At 53.4% G+C, this 22,273-nt stretch overlaps 1 protein-coding gene across 4 annotated transcripts in view; it reads right to left on the bottom strand.

Annotated features, from left to right (window-relative positions):
* The window catches only part of Rbfox3 (RNA binding fox-1 homolog 3), a 406,036-nt gene that overhangs the window by 121,064 nt on the left and 262,699 nt on the right, over window positions 1–22,273 (bottom strand). For all 4 annotated transcript variants that reach the window (XM_004639517.2, XM_004639518.2, XM_023699282.1 and 1 more), the window contains exon 4: window positions 3,336–3,375. The gene's annotated coding sequence lies outside the window, so the exon portion shown is untranslated. The remainder of the gene's footprint in view (window positions 1–3,335; window positions 3,376–22,273) is intronic.

Here is a 22,273-nt window from a genome sequence, read left to right as displayed (position 1 = left end):
TGGCAGAACTGGGGATTGAACTCAGGCCCTTGCGCTTGCCAGGGAAGCACTTATTCTACTGAGCTATCTCCCCAGCCCCTAGCCAATACTACTTTGAAAAAGAAGAATGAGAGCATTTCCTGATCTCAAGACTTACTAAACACTACCTTGGTCCTGCCCCTGTAGTGGGGTGGGCACCAAACAGATCAGAGGGAAAGGATCATCTTTCTGATAAGTAATAGTGAAATCATTGCAAATCTATATGCAGGAAAATAGACATCAGTCCATACCCCATGCCATACACAAAATTAATTCAAGTTAAACCTCAGACCTAAATGTAAAACCTAAAAATGCTAAAATGACTGGAAGAAAGCTTAGACAATAAAACCCTTGTGACCTCCAGTCAGGTTGAGATTTCTTAGACATGATATCAAAAGCATGATCCCCAAAGAACAAATCCATAAATTGAACTTTACCAAAACTGAAAAGTTTTGTTTTTCACAAGACACCGTTATGACAATGAAAAAAGAGGGGCTGGGGAGATGGCTCAGTAGGATAAGCGCTTGACTGGCAAACGCAAGGATCTGAGTTCAATCCCCGGTCCCACCAAGAAAAAATAAATAAATAAAACAACTGAGCTAATGGGCAGGTCCTTCTGCTGGTCTTTGGGGGCCCACCCATTAGCTCAGTTGTCTAAGTGCCTGCTTAAAGGAGGCAGTCAGTCTCTGGGAGCAGTGGTTCCATTCCCAGGTACTCAAGGCAACCCAGACCAGTGCTGCTGGAGGTCAATGTGGAGCCACCAAAAAAAAAAAACAAAAAAAAAAAAAAAAACCCTTCTGCAATGAAAAAACAAACCAATTGGAAACAAACTTCTGCAAAGCACATGTCTGATGAAGAACTTGTATGGACACCATGTAAAGAACTTCCCAAACTCAACAACAAACAAGCATTCCAATTTAAACAATCAACAAAGCTTTCATTGCATAGAGAACACTTCATCGAAGAAGACCCAGGGATATCAGGTAACTAGAGGAACGGATTCTTAACGTTGTTAGTCATCAGGGAGACGCAATTGCTCACTGCGCATGCAGTAGAGTGGCTCAGATTACGAAGACCAGCAGCACTGAGATCTGGTACAGGCAGATATACAACTGCCCCTTCTGCATGAAGCTGGTGGGGATTGGAAAGCACATGCTGACCTGAGGACCCCGCTGTTGCCTCGCTCCGAGGTGTCCTACTCAAGCGTGTGTCTACGTGAACATCTGTACGCCGCTATTCACGCAAGCTTTATTTGTAAGCACACCCAACTGGAATCCACCCAGACATCTTTCAAGGAGTAAATGGATCCACACGTTAGCATACACTCATGGCGTGGAACTCTACTCAGCAGCAACCGGGAACCAGCTATTTATAGACACAGCACTACCAGCAGAGCTCGAAACCATTAGGCCGGCAAGAGAAGCCAAACAACAAAAAAAGTACATATGGCCTGATTCTATTTATATAAAACTCTAGAAAATACAGTCTATTTACAGTGAGGAGAGCAGGTGTGGGCTGGCTGGGAAAGGGCTCACCGGGGAGCTGGTGGAGGAGGAGGTGGTTGTAAAGGGGTACCAGCAACTGAGGGGAGTGAGGGGTGCAGCATAATCTTCACTGTGGTCATGGTGGCTTGGGTATTGACATGTACTGAAACTTATCAAGTGGCACAAGTCGGGTATGGTTTTTTTTTTCTGTAGTCCATGTACTTTGTTAAAGGTGTTTAAATGACAGGCACACGAGCCTGACAAATTTCTACATAATTACTGAGAGGATGGCTGGCCTCTTAGTCCTCTAAGTGGGCTTGCCCCAAGAGTCTGTTGCATGAAATGGACTTGGTTTCAATTCTGGGGGAGGGCGGACCAAACACCTGCAGCCAACTCTTTGTCCCCTTCCATAGGGAACTGCATCTGTCACTGATGGAATGGGAGCCACCGTGGGGACCTGGGGAGGATGCAGGAGAAGAATTCTTGGGCCTCAGCCCTTGGTCTCCATCAGGAGGGAAAGCCAATGTGCAGAGCCCAAGCCCAGGTTCCATTCAGAAACAGATGGAAGGGGGGACCCTTGGCAAGAGTCCTGTCCACAGCCTGACCAGGTGACCCTACTACAGACCCCAGGACAGGACTTCCTTCCAAGCCATGTTGTCTGAACCAAGTGCAGGCCGAGGCAAGCACAACCCCAGAGAGGTCACCTGCGGAGATTACCCGTTTGGCTTAGGAAGGCATCCCGCTCTCCTACGCGGCAGACTCGCTCTCATTTTTGACGTTTGGAAAACATTGTGCTGTCCTTGCCCACACACCTTCTGCCTTGTTGGAAGGACCCATCCAGAACTTGAGTTAAATTTTATTGCTTTTGAAACTGTAATAGGAGCTGATTAGGCCGGCAGGGCTGCACCCTCAGGGTGGGATGGGTGTGTCTTTATGAAAGTGCAGGTCCAGCCTCCTGCTCTCTTTCTGCTCTGTGAAGGCACAGCAGGACACTCTCCTCAAAGTGTTGGACTTCCTTGACCCAAAACTATCAAGTTCCTGTTCTTAAATTGCCCAGCCTTAGCTACTGTGTTGTAGCAGCTCAGATGGATCAAGACACTACCTAAGACCCAAGAGCCCTGCCAGGTAGAAGCCCTAAGGCTGAGGATCACAGACATTGTGTATCTGCACATTCGGATTTTGTCCATAATAGATCTACACTATTTGTATCATCAGCCCTCAAAATAAGACCCTGCAGATGAATCCATACAAGGGATGAGTTGCTGATGGGCTTGGGTGGGGGGATGGGCTCCAAGGGACATGGGATCGGCCAGCTCTGTTCAGCAGCAGTGTTCTTTCCCCCCAGAGAGTCCACACTGGGACCCAAGCTGATAGCCTCAGTGTCCACTCAGAGGGGACTGGGCTATGTAGGGAGGTGAACCAGTCTGGACCAGTGGGCCCTGGGACTGCTCTAGTGGTCCTAAGGTCTTGCTACACAGGGGATGGGTGGCCATGAGCCTAGTACCTGGGGTTGGGCTGGGAGTTCCAACAGGGGTCTCAGGGAGGGGAGAGGGGACAGGAGTAGGGAGGAGCCATTGCTGCTTCTGAGGCCAGCTGGACCCGGGTCCTGCCTTTCCCAGCACATTTTGGACCTGTGCGCTGGGCAGTGAGAGCAGAGATGTCCTGGAGGTGCTCAACGACGCTAACCCTTCCCTCCCAGCCCCCAACCTTCTCTTCCCTCGGGTGCAAGGGAAACCCCAGGAATTCCTGGCATTCATTACCAGCAGCTCCCAAGACGTTCAACATGCTCATATCTGTCAAAAACTATTCAGGAAGAAAAGAAAGTCTTTATACCTTTTATTCAGCCAATTTTCCCCGGGGCGCTCTGGGCTCTCTAAGAAAAGAAAGAGAGAAAAGAGAGAGAATCACAATCAACGTTGCCATCGTGCATCTGGATGCTGAAGCTGCTTTTGCTCACAGGCAGCGGAGGCAAGCCCCGCTGCGACGTATGCTCTCCCCAGAAGCCTGCGGGGGGAGGCAGGGCTGCTCCCACCAAGGCGAGCTGAGGTGCTATTGACACCAAAGGCAAAGACAAACAGAATGAAGTGGGACCAGCCCTCCTTCTGCCCAAACTCATTTTCTCTGCAACTCCAAGATGTTCCTTTTGTTTTTCTCCTTTCTTTCCTTGGCCCCAGGCCCTAAGCATCCCTCTCCAACCCTCCCTGCAGCCCTGCCCTGCTCTGAGGGTGTCCACAGGTGCAGACTTTGTGGGTCTTTGGTGGGGATGCTTAGTGCCAGGCAAGGTGTCTTCCTACCTGTCCCACTTGGCACCTGGGGGTAGGCACATCCCTCTGTATCCCTCTGTGTGGTCATGGCATGTAAATGGGTTTTAATGTTATATTAAAGAAAAAGAGATGAATCCTAAATCACATCACATGTGCGCTCACAGAAGAAACCATTGAGTGTCGATGGAAATTAGGTGCAGTTTCCCGGAGTTGCACTGGCAGAAGCACCTGGGAGCTAAGGATGCCGAGGCAGGACCTGGGGGCCCACTTGTGTTTTCACTGAGTGTTGGAGAGCCAGAGAGCTCAGGCTGCTCACCCCAAGTCCCCCAGCGCATTTGGGGGTGGGAGCTGGAAACCTCACACCTGAGCCAGCACCTCTGCTCCTGTCCCTGTCAGGAGATGGCTAGAGCTCAAAGAGGAGGACATGCAGGTGGGCGCACTGGGTGCTTCGCTTAGATTTCCCTTGTGTGTTTTAGTTGTGACTCGTAGTGCCCGCTTTATGAACTTCGCACATTTTTTATTTTATTGTGGCAAAAGATGCATCCCTGGAATTCACCCACTTTTCTGTATGTGGTTCAGTGGCACAAAGTGCATTCACAGAGTTGTGCAGCCGTCGTGACTATCTCATCCCCGGAAGCCCATTGGTGTGCAAGTGTGCCTGGATTTTTAAAGTTACTGTAAAAGTGTAAGCCAGTGAAGGGGTTCTGGAACTGTCTCTTGAGATGGAGAAAAATCACCAGCATCCTCTATATCCAAGGAGACTTTGGGGTAGGCACAGCCCTCCTTCTGCCTCACACCAGCCCAAGGGGTGGGCACTCCTCTTGCCAGCCTCTTTTCACCCGTAAAAGCAGAGACCCAAATTGATGAAGCCCTGCTCAGGAAGGTGTGCCTGCACTGCACCCTGTCACCTGCAGGCAGGAAGATGTGTCCTGCCCTGTGGGGAGTGGGAATTAGAGTGGAGCAGGAAGCCAGGCATAGTGGCACGTGCCTACAATCCCAGCACTCTGGGAGGCTGAGGCAGGAGGACTGCAAGTTGAAGCCCAGCCTGGGAGATTGAGCGATTGAGCAAGACCTTGCCTGTCTCAAAATAAAAATTTTAAAAGAGGGCTAGGGAGTAGTTCAGTGCAAAGGTCCTGGGTTCGATCCCAAGTAGTGCAAAGAAGAAAGAAAGAAAGAAAGAAAGAAAGAAAGAAAGAAAGAAAGAAAGAAAGAAAGAAAGAAAGAGGAGAGAAAGAACAAAGGAGAAGAGGAAAAAGGAAAGAAGATGGAAGGAAGGAAGGAAGAAAAGAAAGAAAGGAAGGATGGAAGGAAGGAAGAAAGAAAGAAAAGAAAGAAAGGAAGGATGGAAGGAAGGAAGGAAGAAAGGAAGAAAGGAAGGAAGGAAGGAAGGAAGGAAAGGAGGGAGGGAGGGGCAGGACTTGTAACTGCGCAGGCTCCCAGGCACACTGCTGGTCTGCGCAAATCACTGCGGCAATGTTTTGCTATTTCATAGACAAACTTGCTCCTCGCCACTGCAGGGGCCCAGGGGCAGCTGAACCAGCACCGGGCAGCTCCTCCCTGAGGCAGCCCCCCTGCAGCCTCTGACCCCTCTCCAGGGTAAGGGCAGAAGCCGCTCCTGCCACCTTGGCTGTTCAGCATGCAGCTTACAAAGCCACTGCATGGGGGCAGGTGTGACCCGGGTTCTGCCAAACAGCAGTCATTTCAAAATGAGACGAATTGAACAAGGAGCTTCCCCCAGCCGCTGCTTTCAGCCGCGATTCTAGGGATATTCTTGTTGATTTATTTCTTAGTTTCCTTTCATAAAGTGAGTCGTCCTCCTGACTCACTATGATTCCCTTCCATTCCAGCCAGGCTCAGTGAGCAAACACACTGCTGGGGGTGGGTCGAGAGCCAAGTGCCAGGGCCAGAAGGGGGCCTGCTGCGGGAACGGAAGCCGCTCACCTCCGGCAGGGATGAGCTTCCAGTCTGCTCCCTGTTCTCTCAGCTGCCCCCCTCGCTGTACAGAAAACGCTCCCCGGGAAGAAGCCACGTCCTGGAGGTGCCAGTCTCCCTAGAGGGCAACACAGGGCTGCCTTTATCTAACTCCACCTGAGTTCGGCTCTCCCAACGGCTCCAACCCTGCTCTCTTCTACCTTGTTCTTCAGAAATTAAGCTGGGACTGTGAGCATGACCTGGGCATGTGAAGAACACGTCTATTAGCTAAACCCATTGTTAGTGTGACCATGCAAAACCTTCTGCCTGAAAAAAATGCCTCTGTGTTGTAACCCAAATCACTCCGTTGTTCATCAGTGGCTTTTCTCTGGCATCCTCAGTGGTGATGACCTGGACCTGCCTCTCCCGTTCTGGGCAGTGCCCACGTTCCCCACTCCTGATGGGCGGGGGAGACTTTAGGACTGGTGGGGCCTCTGGTGCTTTGCTGACTACAGCCCCACTGGGCATACTGGAAAGGACACGGCCACCTGGTCTGTACCATTCAGAGCACTCACCCTTCCTCTTCTGCTCTTTTCAACTTCTTTCTGTAACTCAGTGTGTTCTGGGGCTAGGGTCTCAGGGAGGGTGAGGAGGGACCTCTGTGGTATTGCCAGGTCCTACAGGGGCTCCCCAGAGTTGGGAGGGACCTGGGCAGCCCTCAGTCCCCATGGCAGAGGGCATATTCGAGGCCCCGTCTCCTCCCCACAGCCCAGCCCGCTGAGAGGGACAGGCGGTGTGGGGGTGAAAGGGCAGCTTGGGAAACCCGCCCCTTCACTGCTTTCCTGTGTTACTTTGGATTTTATATTAGATCCATTTTTGCTGTCTTCTTACAGGGAATTGGAGGCAAAGGGCGCAATTTTACAAATAAAAAATTAACTGCGGGTGGTTTAAGTGCAACTTTTGATGATGCAGATCACAACAAGAGAGCCGCAGCAATCCTAAGTTTTTCTTCTTCGGAAGGGAGAAGGGGAAGGAGAGAGGCCCTAGTCTGTGGGCCTGAGCCGATGTCAGGGAAGCCCGGAAGCACGGGCAGGCTCTGGCCCTCAGCAAGGCCACTGGGATGGCTTTGGGTGCTGGGCACAGGGTCTCACTCAGGTCTGTGGGAGGGGCCGGCTCTCCTGGGTCCTAGACAATAGGGCTGGAGTGAGTTTGCTCTGTTGCCCTGTCACCCCAGCCTCTCTCTCTAGGGAAGTCCAGGCAGGGCTTGGCCACCACCTGCCCTGAGCCCCCCCTTGAGGTTCAGGCCCCTTGGCCTGCACAGGTGCCCCTGGAGCCCCCATGACCAGAGCACCCATGGTACAGCCTGTGTGGGCTGCATGCCACAGAGCTACTACCTGGGCATTGGGCTCTTCTGGTGACCTGCCTCGGTGAGTGCAAGTCTGAGGCCTGGAGAAGTGAAGCAATTGGCTCAAGCCCTGTAGCCAGTTGGAGCGGGGGCTGCATTTGATATAGACCTGCTTGGCCTCTCTTTGTTCTGTGCTCTGCTCTGGCTGGGACGGACTGGGATGGAGCCCAGAGCTTCTGTACTCAGAGAAGAGGCTGCACGCATCCTCAATGGGGGATCTGCCCCCAGACCCTGCATAGGAGCAGCCCCACCTCTCTGTCTGAAGATCCCTGGGCCCATGCCCTTCTCTGCGCTGGGCTTAGCAAGGCCCATGTGCCCTTTCCAGGGGCTGCTGTTAGAGACCAGACATGGGAATTGAGATCAGCGGCATGAGGGCACCTCACTGCCCTGAGTAGGCAGGATCTGAAGAGACACCTTTTTGTACAAACCTATGGACTAAAGTAACTGCCTACAGGGACTGTTGGGTGGACACATCTGAGTGGCATCTGCAGCATCCAAGCAGTGCCATGGACACCTCTGGGCAGCCCCTCTGTGCCCACAGGGAGCAGCTCTGCAAACTGAAACCCAGCTTAGATGAGTCCAGGCCCAGATAAGAAGTCACAGCACCACCCAGCTGATGGCACCAGGAGAACCAGAGGCCCTGGAAAGAGCTAGAGGGCCCAGAGGTTTGGGGCCTTGCACACTCCCAGATGGCCTCTGGCTTCTGGCATATGCGTGAGATGCCAGCTGTGCTGGTGGAAGAGTGCCCCTCCAAATTTGTGTACCCCCAGAACCTCAGGGTGTGACCTTACTTGGAAATATGGTCTTTGAAGGTATAATTGGCTAGGATGAGGTCAAACTGAATTAGGGCCTGAAATCCAGTGACTAATGTCTTTGTAAGAAGAAGACCTTGGATACACATAGAGGCCAAGGCCACATGAAGGCCTCACAGAGGCTAGAATGGTATGTCCATGGGCCAGGGAGGCCAAGGATGCCCACACTCCCCAGAGACTGGGAGAGTACAGAAGATCCTTCTTGGAGTCTTCTCGCTCCAGAACTAGGAAAGAATATGTTTCTGATTTTGCTGTACTAGGGATTGAACCCAGGGTCTTCATACTGAACTACATCTCCCCCAGCCCCCACATTTGTATTTTAATTTTCTTTTTTATTTTATGTATTTGGTACAGCTCACTACACAGAACAGACTCAGTAATCCTCCTGTTTCAGCCTCCCCAATGCTGGGGTTACAGGAGTGTGCCACCATGCCTGGTCTCAGTGTTCTGCTCGGTTTGCCTGGAGTGGGGTTGAACAGCACGAGGGATTGAACCTGGGTCCTTGTGCTTGCCTAGGCAGGCAGGTACCCAGGCTGCTGAGCTGTCTTTGTGGCTCTTGTATTTTAATTTTTAAGACATGGTCTTGCTAATTCACTAGGTTACCTGGCTGAGCCCTACCCTGGATCCTGTGCCTTAGCGTAGCACAGTGCTGGGGTGACAGGCCCGCACCATCATTCCCGGCAATTTCTGTTGCTCTCAGCCATTTGATATGGCAGCCCTGGAAAATCACTTAGAAGCCCTTCCCACAGGCCTGAGGCTCACACCAGGACAATCACCCTGAGGATACAGCAGCAGCAGGATGCTTGTGACATTTGTCCCCCCCTGCCTGCACCCCTCCCATCCTGGCCTGGTTCCCTGCCACAGGGGCCCTGTCCCCATGGTCACTGCCCTCCACAGCCTGCTCTGTGAGGTTCTTCACAACCACCCCAGTCTCTGCACTGCTCACCCTCCCACTCTAGGCTTCCTAGTGGAAACTCGGGTGACACAGTGGCCCCACCTGAGCCTTCTCCCCAGCGCCCTGTGCTGGCTCCCACGCTGACCACACCCTGCTGGACCCTTAAACCAAAAAGCCTCAGGAAACTGGTATTCATGCATTTTGAAGCCACTTTTTTATGTTTGGAGTTGGTTTTGTTTGCATTTTCAGTCAGGAAGACTTAGAACACAGCTTGCCATCTTGACCATTTTGCAGCGCACAGTTCCAGGCATGAAGTGCGTTCCCAGTGCTGTGCAGCCGCACCACCATACCCATCAGGGACTTCCTCATCCTCCCAGACTGAAGCTCTGTCCCCACTGCACAGTGCCCCCATGCCCTCCTCACCCCTGTCATCCCTGTCCTATAGTAGCATAGACTCTGTCCTGGCTCCTTTCACAGGGCTTCATACCTTCATGGCCTGCCCACACCTGGCCTCTGTTGGCACTTTATCCCTTTTTAAAGCAGAATATTTCTCCACTGTGAGGGGGAACTATTCAACTTCTGATGGACATTTGGACTGTAAGCCATTTTTTAAGACAATGAGAATCCTGTGCTGCTGGCCACATTTCCCATTTTGCTTTGGCCACTAGGCAATTCACTAGGAAAAAGTGTAACTCAGCTTTGCTAAACGGTACTCAAAGCCTTCTCTTATTTTTCTGTCCCATCGTTTCCATTTTCTGATCTTGGCTTCCCCCTGTTGTCATGTTTCCATCCCATCCTATGTGGTCATGACATCCAATGCATACCATGTGCAGAGAGATCAGGGCAAGAGGGGCCGCAGTTGCCTGCGGTCCTGCCAGTAGTCATGGACTCACACGGGGGGACAGGTGCATGGCACTCTGCCCTGCCTGTGGTCCAGCACAGGGGCCCAGCAATGCATTAGAAGAGGCGCTTTGTGACTATCTTGCCACCTTTTACCTCTCCTCCTGCCTGTCCTTCTCTGATGTGAAGGAAAGGTACTGAGCCATCTGAGCTCCCCTCCACGTGCAGAGCCAGCTCTGCACACCACGCTGTCTCCAACACTCAGCTAAAATGCAGGTAAAGCTGGCCACACCCGGGCAGCCGTCCAGCCTCCGCTTGGCAGGTGCATCTTGGCTCCTGTCCCTTTTGTTTCTTTAAAAATCAGCTGCTCTTCTGCATGGGGAATTGGCCTGGGCTGTGTCTGCAGCTGCAGCTGGGAGGGCTCCCCTAGCTCAGCAAACCCCTGAGACCCGCCTAATGTCCTTGGAAGGGTGCTCCTGCGAAGCCTGAAGGTGTGTCACCTCTCTGGTGGGGTTAGTACTCCCCAGGGGTGTATGTAAGCAGCCCCAATTAGGGGCAGAGGAGACAGAGACAGTGGAGGGAGCTATATTAATGTGCAGGACAGACAGCGTCATTCAGCACACGGCCGATCAGCATAGGGCAGCCTCTTAGGCGAGCGTGTTTTGCTATCAATAATTTAGACATGTGATTTCTCCTTGGGGAGCTGGGCAAATCTCATTTCCTGAGCAAATCCCCTAAGAAACCAACCTGTTCACTCCTCTAAGATTTTCAGAAATCTCTCAACCAGCCGACTACACAATGCAAGTAGATAATGAGCCAAGTGGCGGGGAAGCTGTGGAAGCTGTGCTCAGGGTCTCTGGGGACTGCTGGAGTCAGGGGCCTGGCCCAGGCCAGTGGGGGAGGGGAGATTGCCAGCTCCAATCCTTCCACCTTCTTTCTTTGGGTGGCACTCAGGTGGACACAGAGAACAGAGCTGTGTGGTTTCAAATAGAGCAACAGCCAGATGACCACTTGTAGCACTAGAGAAAATCCAGGCAGAAATTCCACTTGGGAACAGCTGTGGTACCCAGAAACTCTGGCTGCTCCAGCTCCAGAGGAGAAAGGAGGAGAGGTAAGACAGGCCTGGTACAGGCACCTGGGACTTGAGTTAGCAGTTAGTTCATAGCTGCCAGGGCCCGGGCTGCTTCTTAAACTTTCAGAAGTTCCTTGGCCTCTCATTCCCTGGGTTGTCCACCTGTAGAGTGGGGTGACTGCAGAATCTGCCCCTAGGTGCGGTCCTATAAGGTGCGAAGCCCGTAGCGCAAGACCCCACGCATCATGGTGAAGGCATCAGAGTGACCCAAGTTCAGAGGGGCAGCTCAAGGCTGCAATGTTGCCCTTGATAGATGGGCATACCTTGGTGGAGGGTTTCACCCAAAAAGCCTGGCAAAGGTGGGCTCTCTGTGATTGCAGGGCGCAGAGGAGGGAGGGAGCCTGGAATAAGCCCATGGAGCCTTACTTCTACCCCTCTTGTCCTTGACGCCATAAAAAGGGTGGTTGCTCTAAACAGTAGGCTGGGTGCCCATCCCTGGCACAGTGGGGGCCTGGGGGACTTTGATAAGATTTATGTGCACCACGGAATCCCTCAATGTGGAAGGAGACTTGAGCATGAATGAACCTAACATCACTTCCAGGAGACAAACTATATCCCCTAACCTTAGCTTGTGTCCCTGAGAGCTAGTAGTTTTTAGCACAGAGCCAAGAGCAGCTGGTGGGCATTGGGTTGAGGCTGTGTTCTTTTGGTCTCTGTGGGACACTTTGCATATTATATAGGCTTCTCCTACAGCTCAACCATGAGTCTGGGGTCTTCAGTCACTCAGAGGAAGGAGCATGGAACGGGGAAAGGCACAGGAAAAGGAGCAGTGGTCTCTCCACCTGGCCATTCCCACGGTGGCTGGTGGCCTCGAGTGTCACTCTCTTTGGGGGCAAGGCTGGAAGGAGCAAGGTTGCTGGTCTCAGAGAGTTCAGCATCCAGCCTTAATCATGAGAGCCAGCTCTACAGACTGCATCCCCAGCAGTTTGGGGTCTGCATCCACTGGCTCTCGTGTCAGAGGGACCCTGCTCACAGGTCTTCCTTCCAAGCTGGGCTCTGCACAACAGGCTTGGGCACGGTCCTCTTGCTGGCATGGCCAGGCCAGTCAGAGCCCGGCCTCCCTCCACACATCAGCTTCCTAGCACTCCACTTCCCTTTCTGCAGCTGACAAGAGCCTCCTGGGACCATTAAACCACTTGAGCCCCGCAGAGCTGTTTCTGAAACTGCTGTGAAGCCTCAGGACTGAGGCAGTTTCCGCTGCTGCTGAGGTGCTGGCAGCCACAGTGCGCTCGCATCTGCCTGTGCTTGGGCTGCAGATTCGGGCGCAGGACACGTTGAGCTGCCAAGGCTGAGCCCACACCTAGCCACCTCCCTCTAGTCAGTGTATTCCTGGCCACTGGGCTCCAGCCCTGCTATGTTCACCATTCTTTACTTTTGGTATTACACTGTGTTCCTTGTGGTACTGCAGATTGAACCCAGGGTGTTCACACTGAGCTACCCACCCAGGCCTTTCTTATTCTTTTTTATTTGAAGACAAGGTCTCACTCAGTTATTGAATCGAAGGGTTCACACTTGTGATCCTCCTGCCTCAGCTTCCCAGAGTCCTGCAACTATATTATTATTTTAAAATAATATGGTGCCTGTCACCATATCTGGCGAACATGCTAAGATGTTTTGGTACCTGTGGCCTTGCTGTCTGTGGCAACACAGCCCTCTCAGAGCTAGTTGCTTCTTGGAATCCCTGGCAGCTGTCTTGGGGACACATTTTCACATGCACAGCCCCCTGGGCCAGAGCCCAGGACTCCACCGGCTCTTCCAAACCACCACCACTCACTGCTTCTGGTCTGATTAGTTGCTCCCGGGCCAGGGTGCAGGTGCCTGGGCTCAGCCCCTGCAGGCCAGGCACCTCCTGGACTATTCAAGCACCCACCCAGTCCTGTTCTCGCTGCCACCCTGTTCCTTCCCATAGAAGCCACAACAAAGATGCTAGCCCATGTTGCCCCTTTCCATCTGCCTCCTGACTGAGCCCAGGACTCTCCAGGGGGTCCCTGGGCTGGCCACACCTCCTGCTTCTCTGCATCTCTGAGTCGATAAATCCTGTCTGTGGTGAGTCATGTCTGTGTCGGTGGGTCTCGTCACACACAAAAGCCTTCTCCTTGCTGTATCTACCAGCACTCTGCTTGGGGTCCTGCTTCTGCAAGAGTGGGCCAGTTTGAAGGGATGACATTGAACACTTTGGCGGGGCAGAGAGTTAGTTAGACTTGGGTGCAGCGAGGAAGCCTTGGGCTCAACCTGATTCGGCCCAGCCAGAGTCACCTCAAAAACATTATTTGGCTCAGCAACAGCCTTCAGGATTAACACATCTCTGTGTGCGCTACCTGTTCCCAGTGCTCTATCAGAAAGGGCGCGGAAGGAGAAAGCAAGCTCCGGCGTCTATCACACCACGTCCCGCACGCGGCTGCCTGCTCCTAACCCGCATTGACAAGCTGCTAATTTGCGGGTTGTGCCTGTATTGACAGCTCAGTTTATTTAATAATAGATAGCTGCTGTCTCCCCCAGCTTCTGTTCACACATACACAGTCTTCGTGAGGCAGAAAAACAAGATAAATGGTGGATGCGTCTATGCGTGAGTTTCTGGAGCCCAGGGCTAGTGGGCAGGACTTAGGACGATAGTAATAAAAATAACTTCTTTTAGTTATTATTTTGAAGAGGTCCCTGATGATAATGGTTAAATGTGGTTAAATAAGTGGATGACTAGACGTGGGCAGAAACGTCACCGAGGGCTAGCGGGTCCGGCTTAGGCCGCTCAGCCTGGAGGTATTTCAGCGTGTTTGGATTAATGCGCCAGGGTGTTTCGCAGGCCTGCCTCGCCATGAAGACGCCTGACTATGCAAACAAGAAAGCAGAGTGGACATTTCCCAGGAAGTGTCCCCCTCAAGTCTCCCTTACAGCCCGTCCTGCCTGAGCTCTCCCATGGGCTGCCGACTCCCACTCAGCCTGCTTGGGCCTCCCTGCCCTTTGCCCACTCTCCTTCCAGTCCTCTTTCTAACCACGCACACTCTGGATGAACCTCCGCACCTCTGGGTCTTCCCTCACCATCCTTCATCACCTCTGTGTGCAGGTGTCCAGCCCAGGGACGCTGCAGAGGACAACGGTGTGGAGCATCACCGTGTGGGGCAGAAGACAGTGGGGACACCTCCTACAGAACCTCAGTAGCCCCTCCCCCACCTATTTCCATCAATGGCACCAACTCTGATTCAGCTCGGTGACCTCAGAGCTTCTAGAAGGATCACTCCGCTGTCCTTGTCCCCAGTGCCTACCCAAGCTGTCTTCACAGATCACTTGATTCAGGTCCCTTTTCTCTCTAGAATACACCCCAGACTGACCATGGTTCTGGCCTGGAAACCCTACAGGCCTCATCTATCACCAATTCAGTGGCCAGATGTGTATGCTCCATGGCAGATGGCTCCCACCACACACTGCGACAGCTGTCCTAGGTTCAGGGAACTTCAGAACTTCTCACCTGGTGCTGGGGCTGCTCCCATCTGGTACCACTACCTTCCAGTCCTGCCTCCCCTCAACCCCATTGTGCGTCAGCCCTCAGGCCCAGGACAATGTCTGCTGTTTCTCAGTGTCCTTTCTCATATCCTGAATCTTGCCTCCCTCTGCCTAAAATGCCCACTCTTTCTCTCTCCCCCAGTAAATTCTGACCCAGTAAAATATTCAGGTGCCCTTGGCCAGCTCTTGTCCGTCTTGGTCTCAGTAGAACACAAGCCTGGTGACCAGCCTGGTCCTCTGTGTGGCACTGTCTCCTGGGCAACCCGGGCTCCTCCCAGCTGCCCCAGCCCTTCCTTCTCTGCCCCTCTGTAGCTCCTCCTGCTGAGGCTCCACCCAGACTCTCTCGCATCCTGTTCATGCCTCCCACAAGGTTTCCTCGATGCTCTGACTTCTGCCCCACCCAGACGCCCCAAATGCCCAACTTGGAGCCCCGCTGGGGTCCTAAAGCCCAGAGCCTGTGGCAAGCTGATGCCATGCTTCCTCCACTTGGGCACCTCCAGTCCATGGTCATGCTCGGGGATTTCTCCTGGAAACCTGGGCCCATCCAAATCCAGAAAGCCATCATCTGGGCAAATGAGCCAGTCATTTGGGGTTGCCGTCTCTCTTTTCCTCACCTCATCTCCCAGTGCATCCCTGATCTTGCCAATCTGACCATTAGGATGTTTCTAGACCATGGTCCTTCCTCTAAGCCAGGCAGCATCTCCTTCCAAGCCTGAAAGCCAGGGACAGGATCCTACAGAGCTGTGTCCCCATGGATACAACACTTTAGTGACTGTTTAGCCCTTTGATTTGTTCTTCTCCTCCTCTTGGCCCAGCTCCTTGGAGCACCCTCCCTGAGCCTTGGCAGCCCCCATGCAAGCAGAGAACTACACAGGCCTTCCAGAAGGGCAGGAATACCTTCCAGTGCAGCTCCATGGTGGAAAGCCTTCCTCCTCACCCTCGGGTCCCTGTGGCTGTCAGAACACCAACAAGTGGCATAGGGTTGCCTCTTTCTCTCTCTCTTTCTTTCTTTCTTTCTTTCTTTCTTTCTTTCTTTCTTTCTTTCTTTCTTTCTTTCTTTCTTTCTTTTTTTCTGGAACCAGAGATTGGACTCAGGCCTTTGTACTTGCCAGGCAAGCACTTATTCTACTGAGCTATCTCCCCAGCCCCGGTTGCCTCTTGCTGAGCACTCTGCCTCTGGCTCGGGAGCAGGGAGATGTACAGATGACTCTCTTGTCTCACACAGGGCCCAGGACTTAGTCATACAGGGAGGGACAGATATGCCCACATAGACCTCCTGGAGGCCATGCTCTTCCTTCTCACTGGCCCTGGCTGGGGGTCTGCTGGCCTCTGCTCCCAGAGATTCTCTTTCTCAGGGTATCCACCATGTGCCTCTCTTTGCCCAGATTCCTCACCATCCCCACCCCCATCCCCAGGCTCTGGCCCCACATGGGGCTACTCTGGGCTGCTTCCACTTTAAAAGCACTGTCAGGCCCAGGCCTTTGGGGTCTGCTGCTGCTGGATGCCACATTCACCCCAGGGAGGAACTCTACTCAGCGGCAGAACCTCAGGGCATCCTCTCATCTTGGCTGTCTGCAGCAACATTGTCATCTGACTCCTCTGGCTGACCCCACTGGATTAAAGAGGTATGCCTAGTTGGCATGCATTTGAGGTCTGTGACTGCAACAGCCTACTACCAGTGAGAAAGCATAGCCCCATGCCTGTGGAGAAGCCGCTGCTCAGTGTCCTAACCCCTGGTCACTAACTATGTTAGGTCACATGGCAAAGGGGATTTCAGCTGCAGATAGAATTAAAGTTGGGCTAGGAAGATGGGCCTGGACTATCCAGGTGGGGCTGGTGTAATCTCAGGGCCTTTCCACATGGAAAAGGGAGGCAGGAGAGGACACTGGCTGGAGGAGGTGAGAAGCAGCTATCACTAGCCCTGAAGCAGAGGAGGGGGCTGAGAGCCAAAGAGCGGGGCGGCTAGAATCTAGAAAGGCAGCAGAGCTGATGGCCTCCCAGGGATCGCAGGCAGACAGGACCCTGCAGACACCTTGATCCTAGCCCGGTTAGATCCACTCCACATGTGTGACCTCCACAGTTGTGAGAGAACACATCTGTATTGTTTTAAGCTGCCCTGTGTTTGTTTTAGCAGCAGGAGGAACCTGATACAGCCTTCTTAGGGAAGCACATACTCATGCCTCTGCCCATGTTCTCTTCCTTTCCTTCCCCCAACTCCCTGTCCTTCCTTCTTTTTCAGGATCCCTTGCTCTTGCAGAAAGAGGCCTGTACTTTATTTCTCTGGCATGGTGAGAACCCAGAGAGGCCTGGAGGGGAGCAGGAGGGCCCAAGACTCTCGCAGCCTGAGCCCTCCCATTCAGTCTGTGGGCCCCCCAAGCACGAGGCCCGGCACTTCTCCCCAGCCGCATGCCCTCTTCCCACTGTCTGCCACTCTCCTTTCTGCCTCTATGGTGCCCTGGCCCTACCCAGGGCGGGGAGCAAGGGACAGGGACAGATGAGCGGGGCAGGGCTCTTTGTGGGTCCCCCTGCTCCCAGCCCAGCCAGCACCCGGTGGGCCAAGCACTCCTTTGTGGGACACCAGCGTGCTTGCTCCACAGTGGACCCAGCACTTCCTAAAGTGGGGCTTCGGCCAGGAAGGCCAGCTTCCTCCCTCCCTCAACCCCTAACTGGACCAAAGCTGGGAGGATGTGGATTAATTTAACTTTTAATTATACTCACTTAACAAGATTATTTAGTTGGGGTGAAGAAAAAAGTCTGCCTCCCCCTCCCCCAGATGAGAAGAGCCCTCTCTTTATCTATTTTTATCCAGTATATACGTAACCAGAAACAAAGATTTCTTTATGGACCATTAAAGATTTAATGTTTAATTTATAGCCACTTTCTCTGGCGGGGTGTCCAGGCATAATGTCAACATTTTTAATTAAATGAAGTATTTTTAATCACAAAGAAAAAATTTATATATCTCCATGCTTGAACCAGTTAATAACAACCCTGAGCCTGCTGCTTGGAGATTCCAGCCACAGGTTCTCCTGGGGTGGCTCCTCTGGGACACTGACACCTGGTCAAACACTAGCAGCTAGGTGCTAGGCCTTGTCTTGGGAGCTTTGCACAAGCACTTGTTGTTAATCCTCCAAGCTCTAGACAGGGTGGGCTGGAATTACCACTGATGCATGTGGGGGGCCAGGTAGGATCCCCAGCCCAAGCTGTTCAGTTTTCCTGTGAAGCTGCTGGGAAGGGGCTCCAGAGAAGCCCACTGGGCACTAGGGCTGCTGAGCCACCTACGGCACAAAGGAACTTGCCCCAGATGTGCAGCCCTGCCCTGGAGACCAGGAGGTGAATCATCCCTGTGTCCCTAACTCCCAGCTGGGACGGTGTCAGAAATCATTTAGCAAGTTTGAGGCTCATGAGGGTGAGGAAGACCATGCGTAAGAGCTTAGAAGTCTGGCTTCAGGGAGCAGGGCTGCTGGGGTCTGCAGGGAGCCAGCTGCTGACCAGAGCTGTTCCCTGTCCCCTGCTGACACCAGATGAGGCACATGATTCTCTCCCAGAGTCCCCTGACATAGAAGAGAATCTGGAATCTGACTGACCAAACTCAGGCAGAGGGCAGGACGTCTGTGTCCTCGAGCCCTTACCTGTCCTGTCTGAGGGCCTTGGGGCTAAAGCTCGTGACCAGGGCCAACTCTCAGGGACTACCCTGCTCATCATCTGAGGACACCAAGGATCACATCTGAGTCCTCTGAGCAGCTCACAGATTTGTTCCTGAGAGTGTTGGTTGGGGCTGGGGACAGGGATGGATCCACTTTGTCCATGTGATTCCAACCATTCTTGTATGGCAGGCCCCTCCTATGTGCAGGGTCACTGTGGCTGGGCCTGGGAGCCACTGTGTGGCTGGGCTCTGGGCAGTGGCCTAGGGTATGGTCACCCTGGGGTCACCTCAGCTCAGCCTTCTGGGGAGCTGGGCTCGCAGGCTGACATGGAAGGGTGCTTTAGCCCCATGAAGCACCCAGAAGCCAACCTGTGTCTTTGAGCTAGAGCCTCAGCTGTCTTCCCCTAGAACCTGAGTGGACCTTTCTGCCCACTAACCCCCACAGCTATTTCTGTGTGATGCCCTCCCTTAGTGACCCTGTCATAGTTGACCTCTGGCCAGGCCTTTCTTGTGGCTCCTACCCAGGTCCACATCTCTCCAAGTCAGTGTGGTCCTGTCCCAGGACAGGACCAGGAAGTAGGCAGCAAGGGAGCCGTGTGATCACATGTGTGTGTGGGCAGGATGTGAGGAGAAGCACAGAGCACCCAAGAGAGGCTCTGGGGGTGACAGTACCACAGATCTGCCCTATCCAGGAACCACCCACCTCAAGGGCCCAACACTGATAACTCTAGCCTCTGTGCTGCTAGTGGCTGTTCAAAGTGGCATCATGGGGCACAACCCCAGAACTCTGCCACTGGAATTTGGGGGAAAGGCCGTTTTGATTTGAGCCAAGGGTAGGAATTAGGGGCAGCCAAAGTCAAGGCCGGAGTGAGCCAGCAGCCTTTCATGGGAGGTTCTGTCTGCTCCTGGCCATGGCAGCGCCCAGGGAAGATGCCGAGTCAGCAACCCCTGGTCGGCAGCGGCGGGAGCTGGGCAGCCAGTAGGCCCCATGTGGCATCCGCAGTCAGCGTCCATGACCCTGGGAGAGGCCTGAAGACTGCAGGGACAGCCAGGGCCTTCCGATTGCAGGCCCCTGTATAGTCACAGTCCTCCAGGACTTCCTGGAGCTCCCTTCCAACACCATGAATATCCTCGGTGTGGATGGAAGGGGCTGGTGGACCAGCCATGGATGGAGAGGCCCTGGCCCATCTGAACCCTCCGCAGCTCCCCAGAGACCCCTCATTTCCCCAACCCTCATTAGCTCTCGAGGTCCGGGGACCTGCCGCTCCCTCTCTGTGTTCCTCCTCCCCCGTGGGGAAGCAAGCATACTGTCTCTGGAGCTTTCGATTCCCATCAACCGACCCTTCATTTCTCATGTGAAGCCACTTTAATTACAAAGCTAAATAACGAGAAGGAAATATGAAAATTAAAAAAAAAATCCTTACACAAAGCAAATTTGCTTGTGCCGGCCACCAGCTCTGAGAGCCGAGGCAGGGAGAGGATGGCACCACGCCACTCACTAAAAGCATGTGTCACTAAATCAATAATTCATTTACTTTAATGAGATAAGTACTTTGAAAACTAATTGCAAACCTGCTCCATTTACTCCGACCCGTTACAGCCCTTAATGTAAATCGCAGAGCTGCTGCCGCGGGAAGGAGAGTTTGAGTGGAAGCCACTTCCCCTTCTAAGAGAGAGCCTCCATTGGGGTGTGTGTGAGCGTGTGAATTTGGGGAGCCTGCTCCGTGGTGGGGGAATGAGTGGGGTCAGGGTGTCTTCAGTTTGTGCTTGGCAGGTGGTGCCCTGAAGGTCGCAGGTCCCTGGGATCTGCACCTGGGACCAGAGAGACACTGCAGCCAGCAGGTGCGGTGGGGAGACTTGAGTGCAGTCTGCCATGGGCTGTGTGCAGGCTCGGAAGGGCATCTTCTCCCAGAGAGCTGGCTGCAGGAGCCCTGGGTCAGGAGAAGACACCTCGGTCCTACTCACTGCCCTTTGCATTGGTTTGGGGCAAAGAAAAAAGTCGCCAAGGCACAGCTTTAAGGCTCTTCCTGCTCTCTCTTTCCTTGCTTTGTGGGAGACAGATACCAATATCTAAATGTAAATCCAAGATTGCAGCTTGACCTTGTCAGGAAGGGCCCGTGGGACTTACAGATGAGGTCCCCAACAATCCTGGAGACTGTAGAGGGGCCCACTGCTGCTTCTCTGGCTGGGGCCCCACATGTTAACTAGAGCAGACATGCACAGGGAGCCATGCACCTATAGGTAAAGTCAATGTTCTAGAGGGCAGCCTCAGATGGCATGGCCATGGTGAGGAGGTGCCCGATGCTGGGTCTCATGTCCCACTTGCCGTTCCTGTACTGATGAAAAAGCAGAGATAAAACGCCTACTCACTCCCAAGCTAGCAGGTGTTTTGCTAGACCATGACGACGGAAGCTGCTGTTGCGGAGATTCCCCATTGACTGAGCACACGAACATTCTAGAGTAGACCTGCCCTTCTCACTGGGTCACTGGTAAAATGCAACACACTTCCCTGAAGCTAGATGCAGTCAGAGCTACTAATGACACTCAGGAGTCACTGCAGCATTCAGGAGCTCTAGAGTCCTGGACCAAGGGAGGGCAGGGCAGAAATCTGGCAAGTGCTCCTTAGTTGCATCCAGAAGGTCAGAGCCTGGGGCCCCAAAGCCACCACATCGTTCAGGAAATCCTAGGGGAATCCTGGCCACCTTCCTATACCCTCCTGCTAATCACAGAGAAGGGATCCTAGGCAGGTTTCCCCAATCTACCTATCTCAGAATGAATGGGACTGCTGCTACTTAGAGCTGTGTTTGAAGACAGCATCTTTCCATGCAGGCTGAGTCCAGCTTCCATCTGTGCCTCCAGAGGGTGTGCTTTGGGAGCACCCAGCCCCTGAGGTGCCAAGGCAACTGGCTGGAACCCAGAAGTTAAGGGGGAAGGACAGGAGCTCAATGAGGGGCCAGTCCCCAGGAAGAGTATGTCCATCCTATTTCCTAAGAAACAGACCTATCAGCCTCATGCAGCTGACATAGGAGAAGCTGGGGTGGGAGTGGCAGGGCAGACACACATTAATTAGCACAGACACACAACCCTGTAATACAGCACCTGCGAAGACCCAGCCAAAGCAGGCTCAATTGAACCTGATACTTAATTACTCTGACCACACAGGACCAGTCTAGGGCCAAGCAATTCTACTAGAGGACTGGTGAGGAGTTGTTCATGAGTACTCTGACCTAGAGGGTTCCAGACACATCGGTCTGGGTCTGTGAGGCTTTTCTTGAAGCTTCCACTGCCCCATGTTGCAGCTCAGGATCAATATGGCCCGTGGACTGAATGGCCATAAGCTTTGGGAGGGGACGGTGAAGCCCCCAAGCAAGAACTGTTGGAGACAATCCAAAAGAGTTTTGGCCTATGGTTACCAGCTCCAAAAGGCTTGGTAGCACGAGGAAGGGCATCAGCCATGCAGGAAGCCATAGGATCTTGTGAGAGCCCTGGAGGCTGGAGGTTTGTGGGTGAGATGGGCCTTCGCCTTGCCATCCTGTCCCTGTTCATTCTAAGACAGTGGCCCAGGCTGGGGGCACATGGCACTCCAGAGCAGGGCCCTCACCAGGCATGCAGAGCCAGCCCCCACTGTGTCAGCTGCTCAGCTCTGAGCAAGTGACCAAGCCGGGCTGAACCTCCTGCCAGTTCTGTGAGGCGGGGCTGACACTGCTGCAGGGAGGAGCACCAGGCTGGTCTGGAGCTTGCTGTGTCCTCTCTCATTCACACCTCAGAAGGGTTTCAAGAGGCAGCTCTGAGCCTCACCTCCACTACACAGATGAGGAAAATGAGGCTTGACAGTGTCCATGGTGAGTATAAGGGGGATGTGGACTCAGTCAGGTGGCCTGGACCCGGACCCCTTTCTGTTTACTCTCCTTCCCTGGGTGGTGGCTGGGACAGTGAAGGCACTGAATGTGTGAAGCCCCGTGCAGATGTCCTGCCATGCTTCTCACCTACAGAGCCTGACACATGAGCCACGTGGATTCATCACCAAAAAATGTGGGGAGCTAGGGCGGGAGCTTGCCTCGTGCGACCAGAATGCCACTGGCACCCCCTCACCTTTCACTTCCGGCAGTCACTTGTGGGTCCCCGCCTGGCCTAGGCCCTACCTCCCCATGATGGTCTCCTGATGCTCTGGGTTCCTGCCCTCCTGCTAAAGGGCATCCTGTGTGGACTGCAGCTTCAGCCTCACAAGTCCTGTATCCCCAGTGGAATGCCAGATGGGGTCCTGTTCTCCCTCAGCACCTTGGAGCTGGGCCCCCGAGAGGGAAGGCTGTGGTCTGAGAAGGGCCCCAGCAGAGCTGTGGGTGCCACCAGTAGCTGAAAATAGAGCTA

This window comes from Octodon degus, unplaced genomic scaffold, assembly GCF_000260255.1.
Source record: "Octodon degus isolate 3935 unplaced genomic scaffold, OctDeg1.0 scaffold00112, whole genome shotgun sequence".
Taxonomy (NCBI): domain Eukaryota; kingdom Metazoa; phylum Chordata; class Mammalia; order Rodentia; family Octodontidae; genus Octodon; species Octodon degus.
The sequence above is the reverse complement of the archived record's forward strand: the minus strand, read 5'-3'. Positions and strand labels throughout refer to the sequence as shown.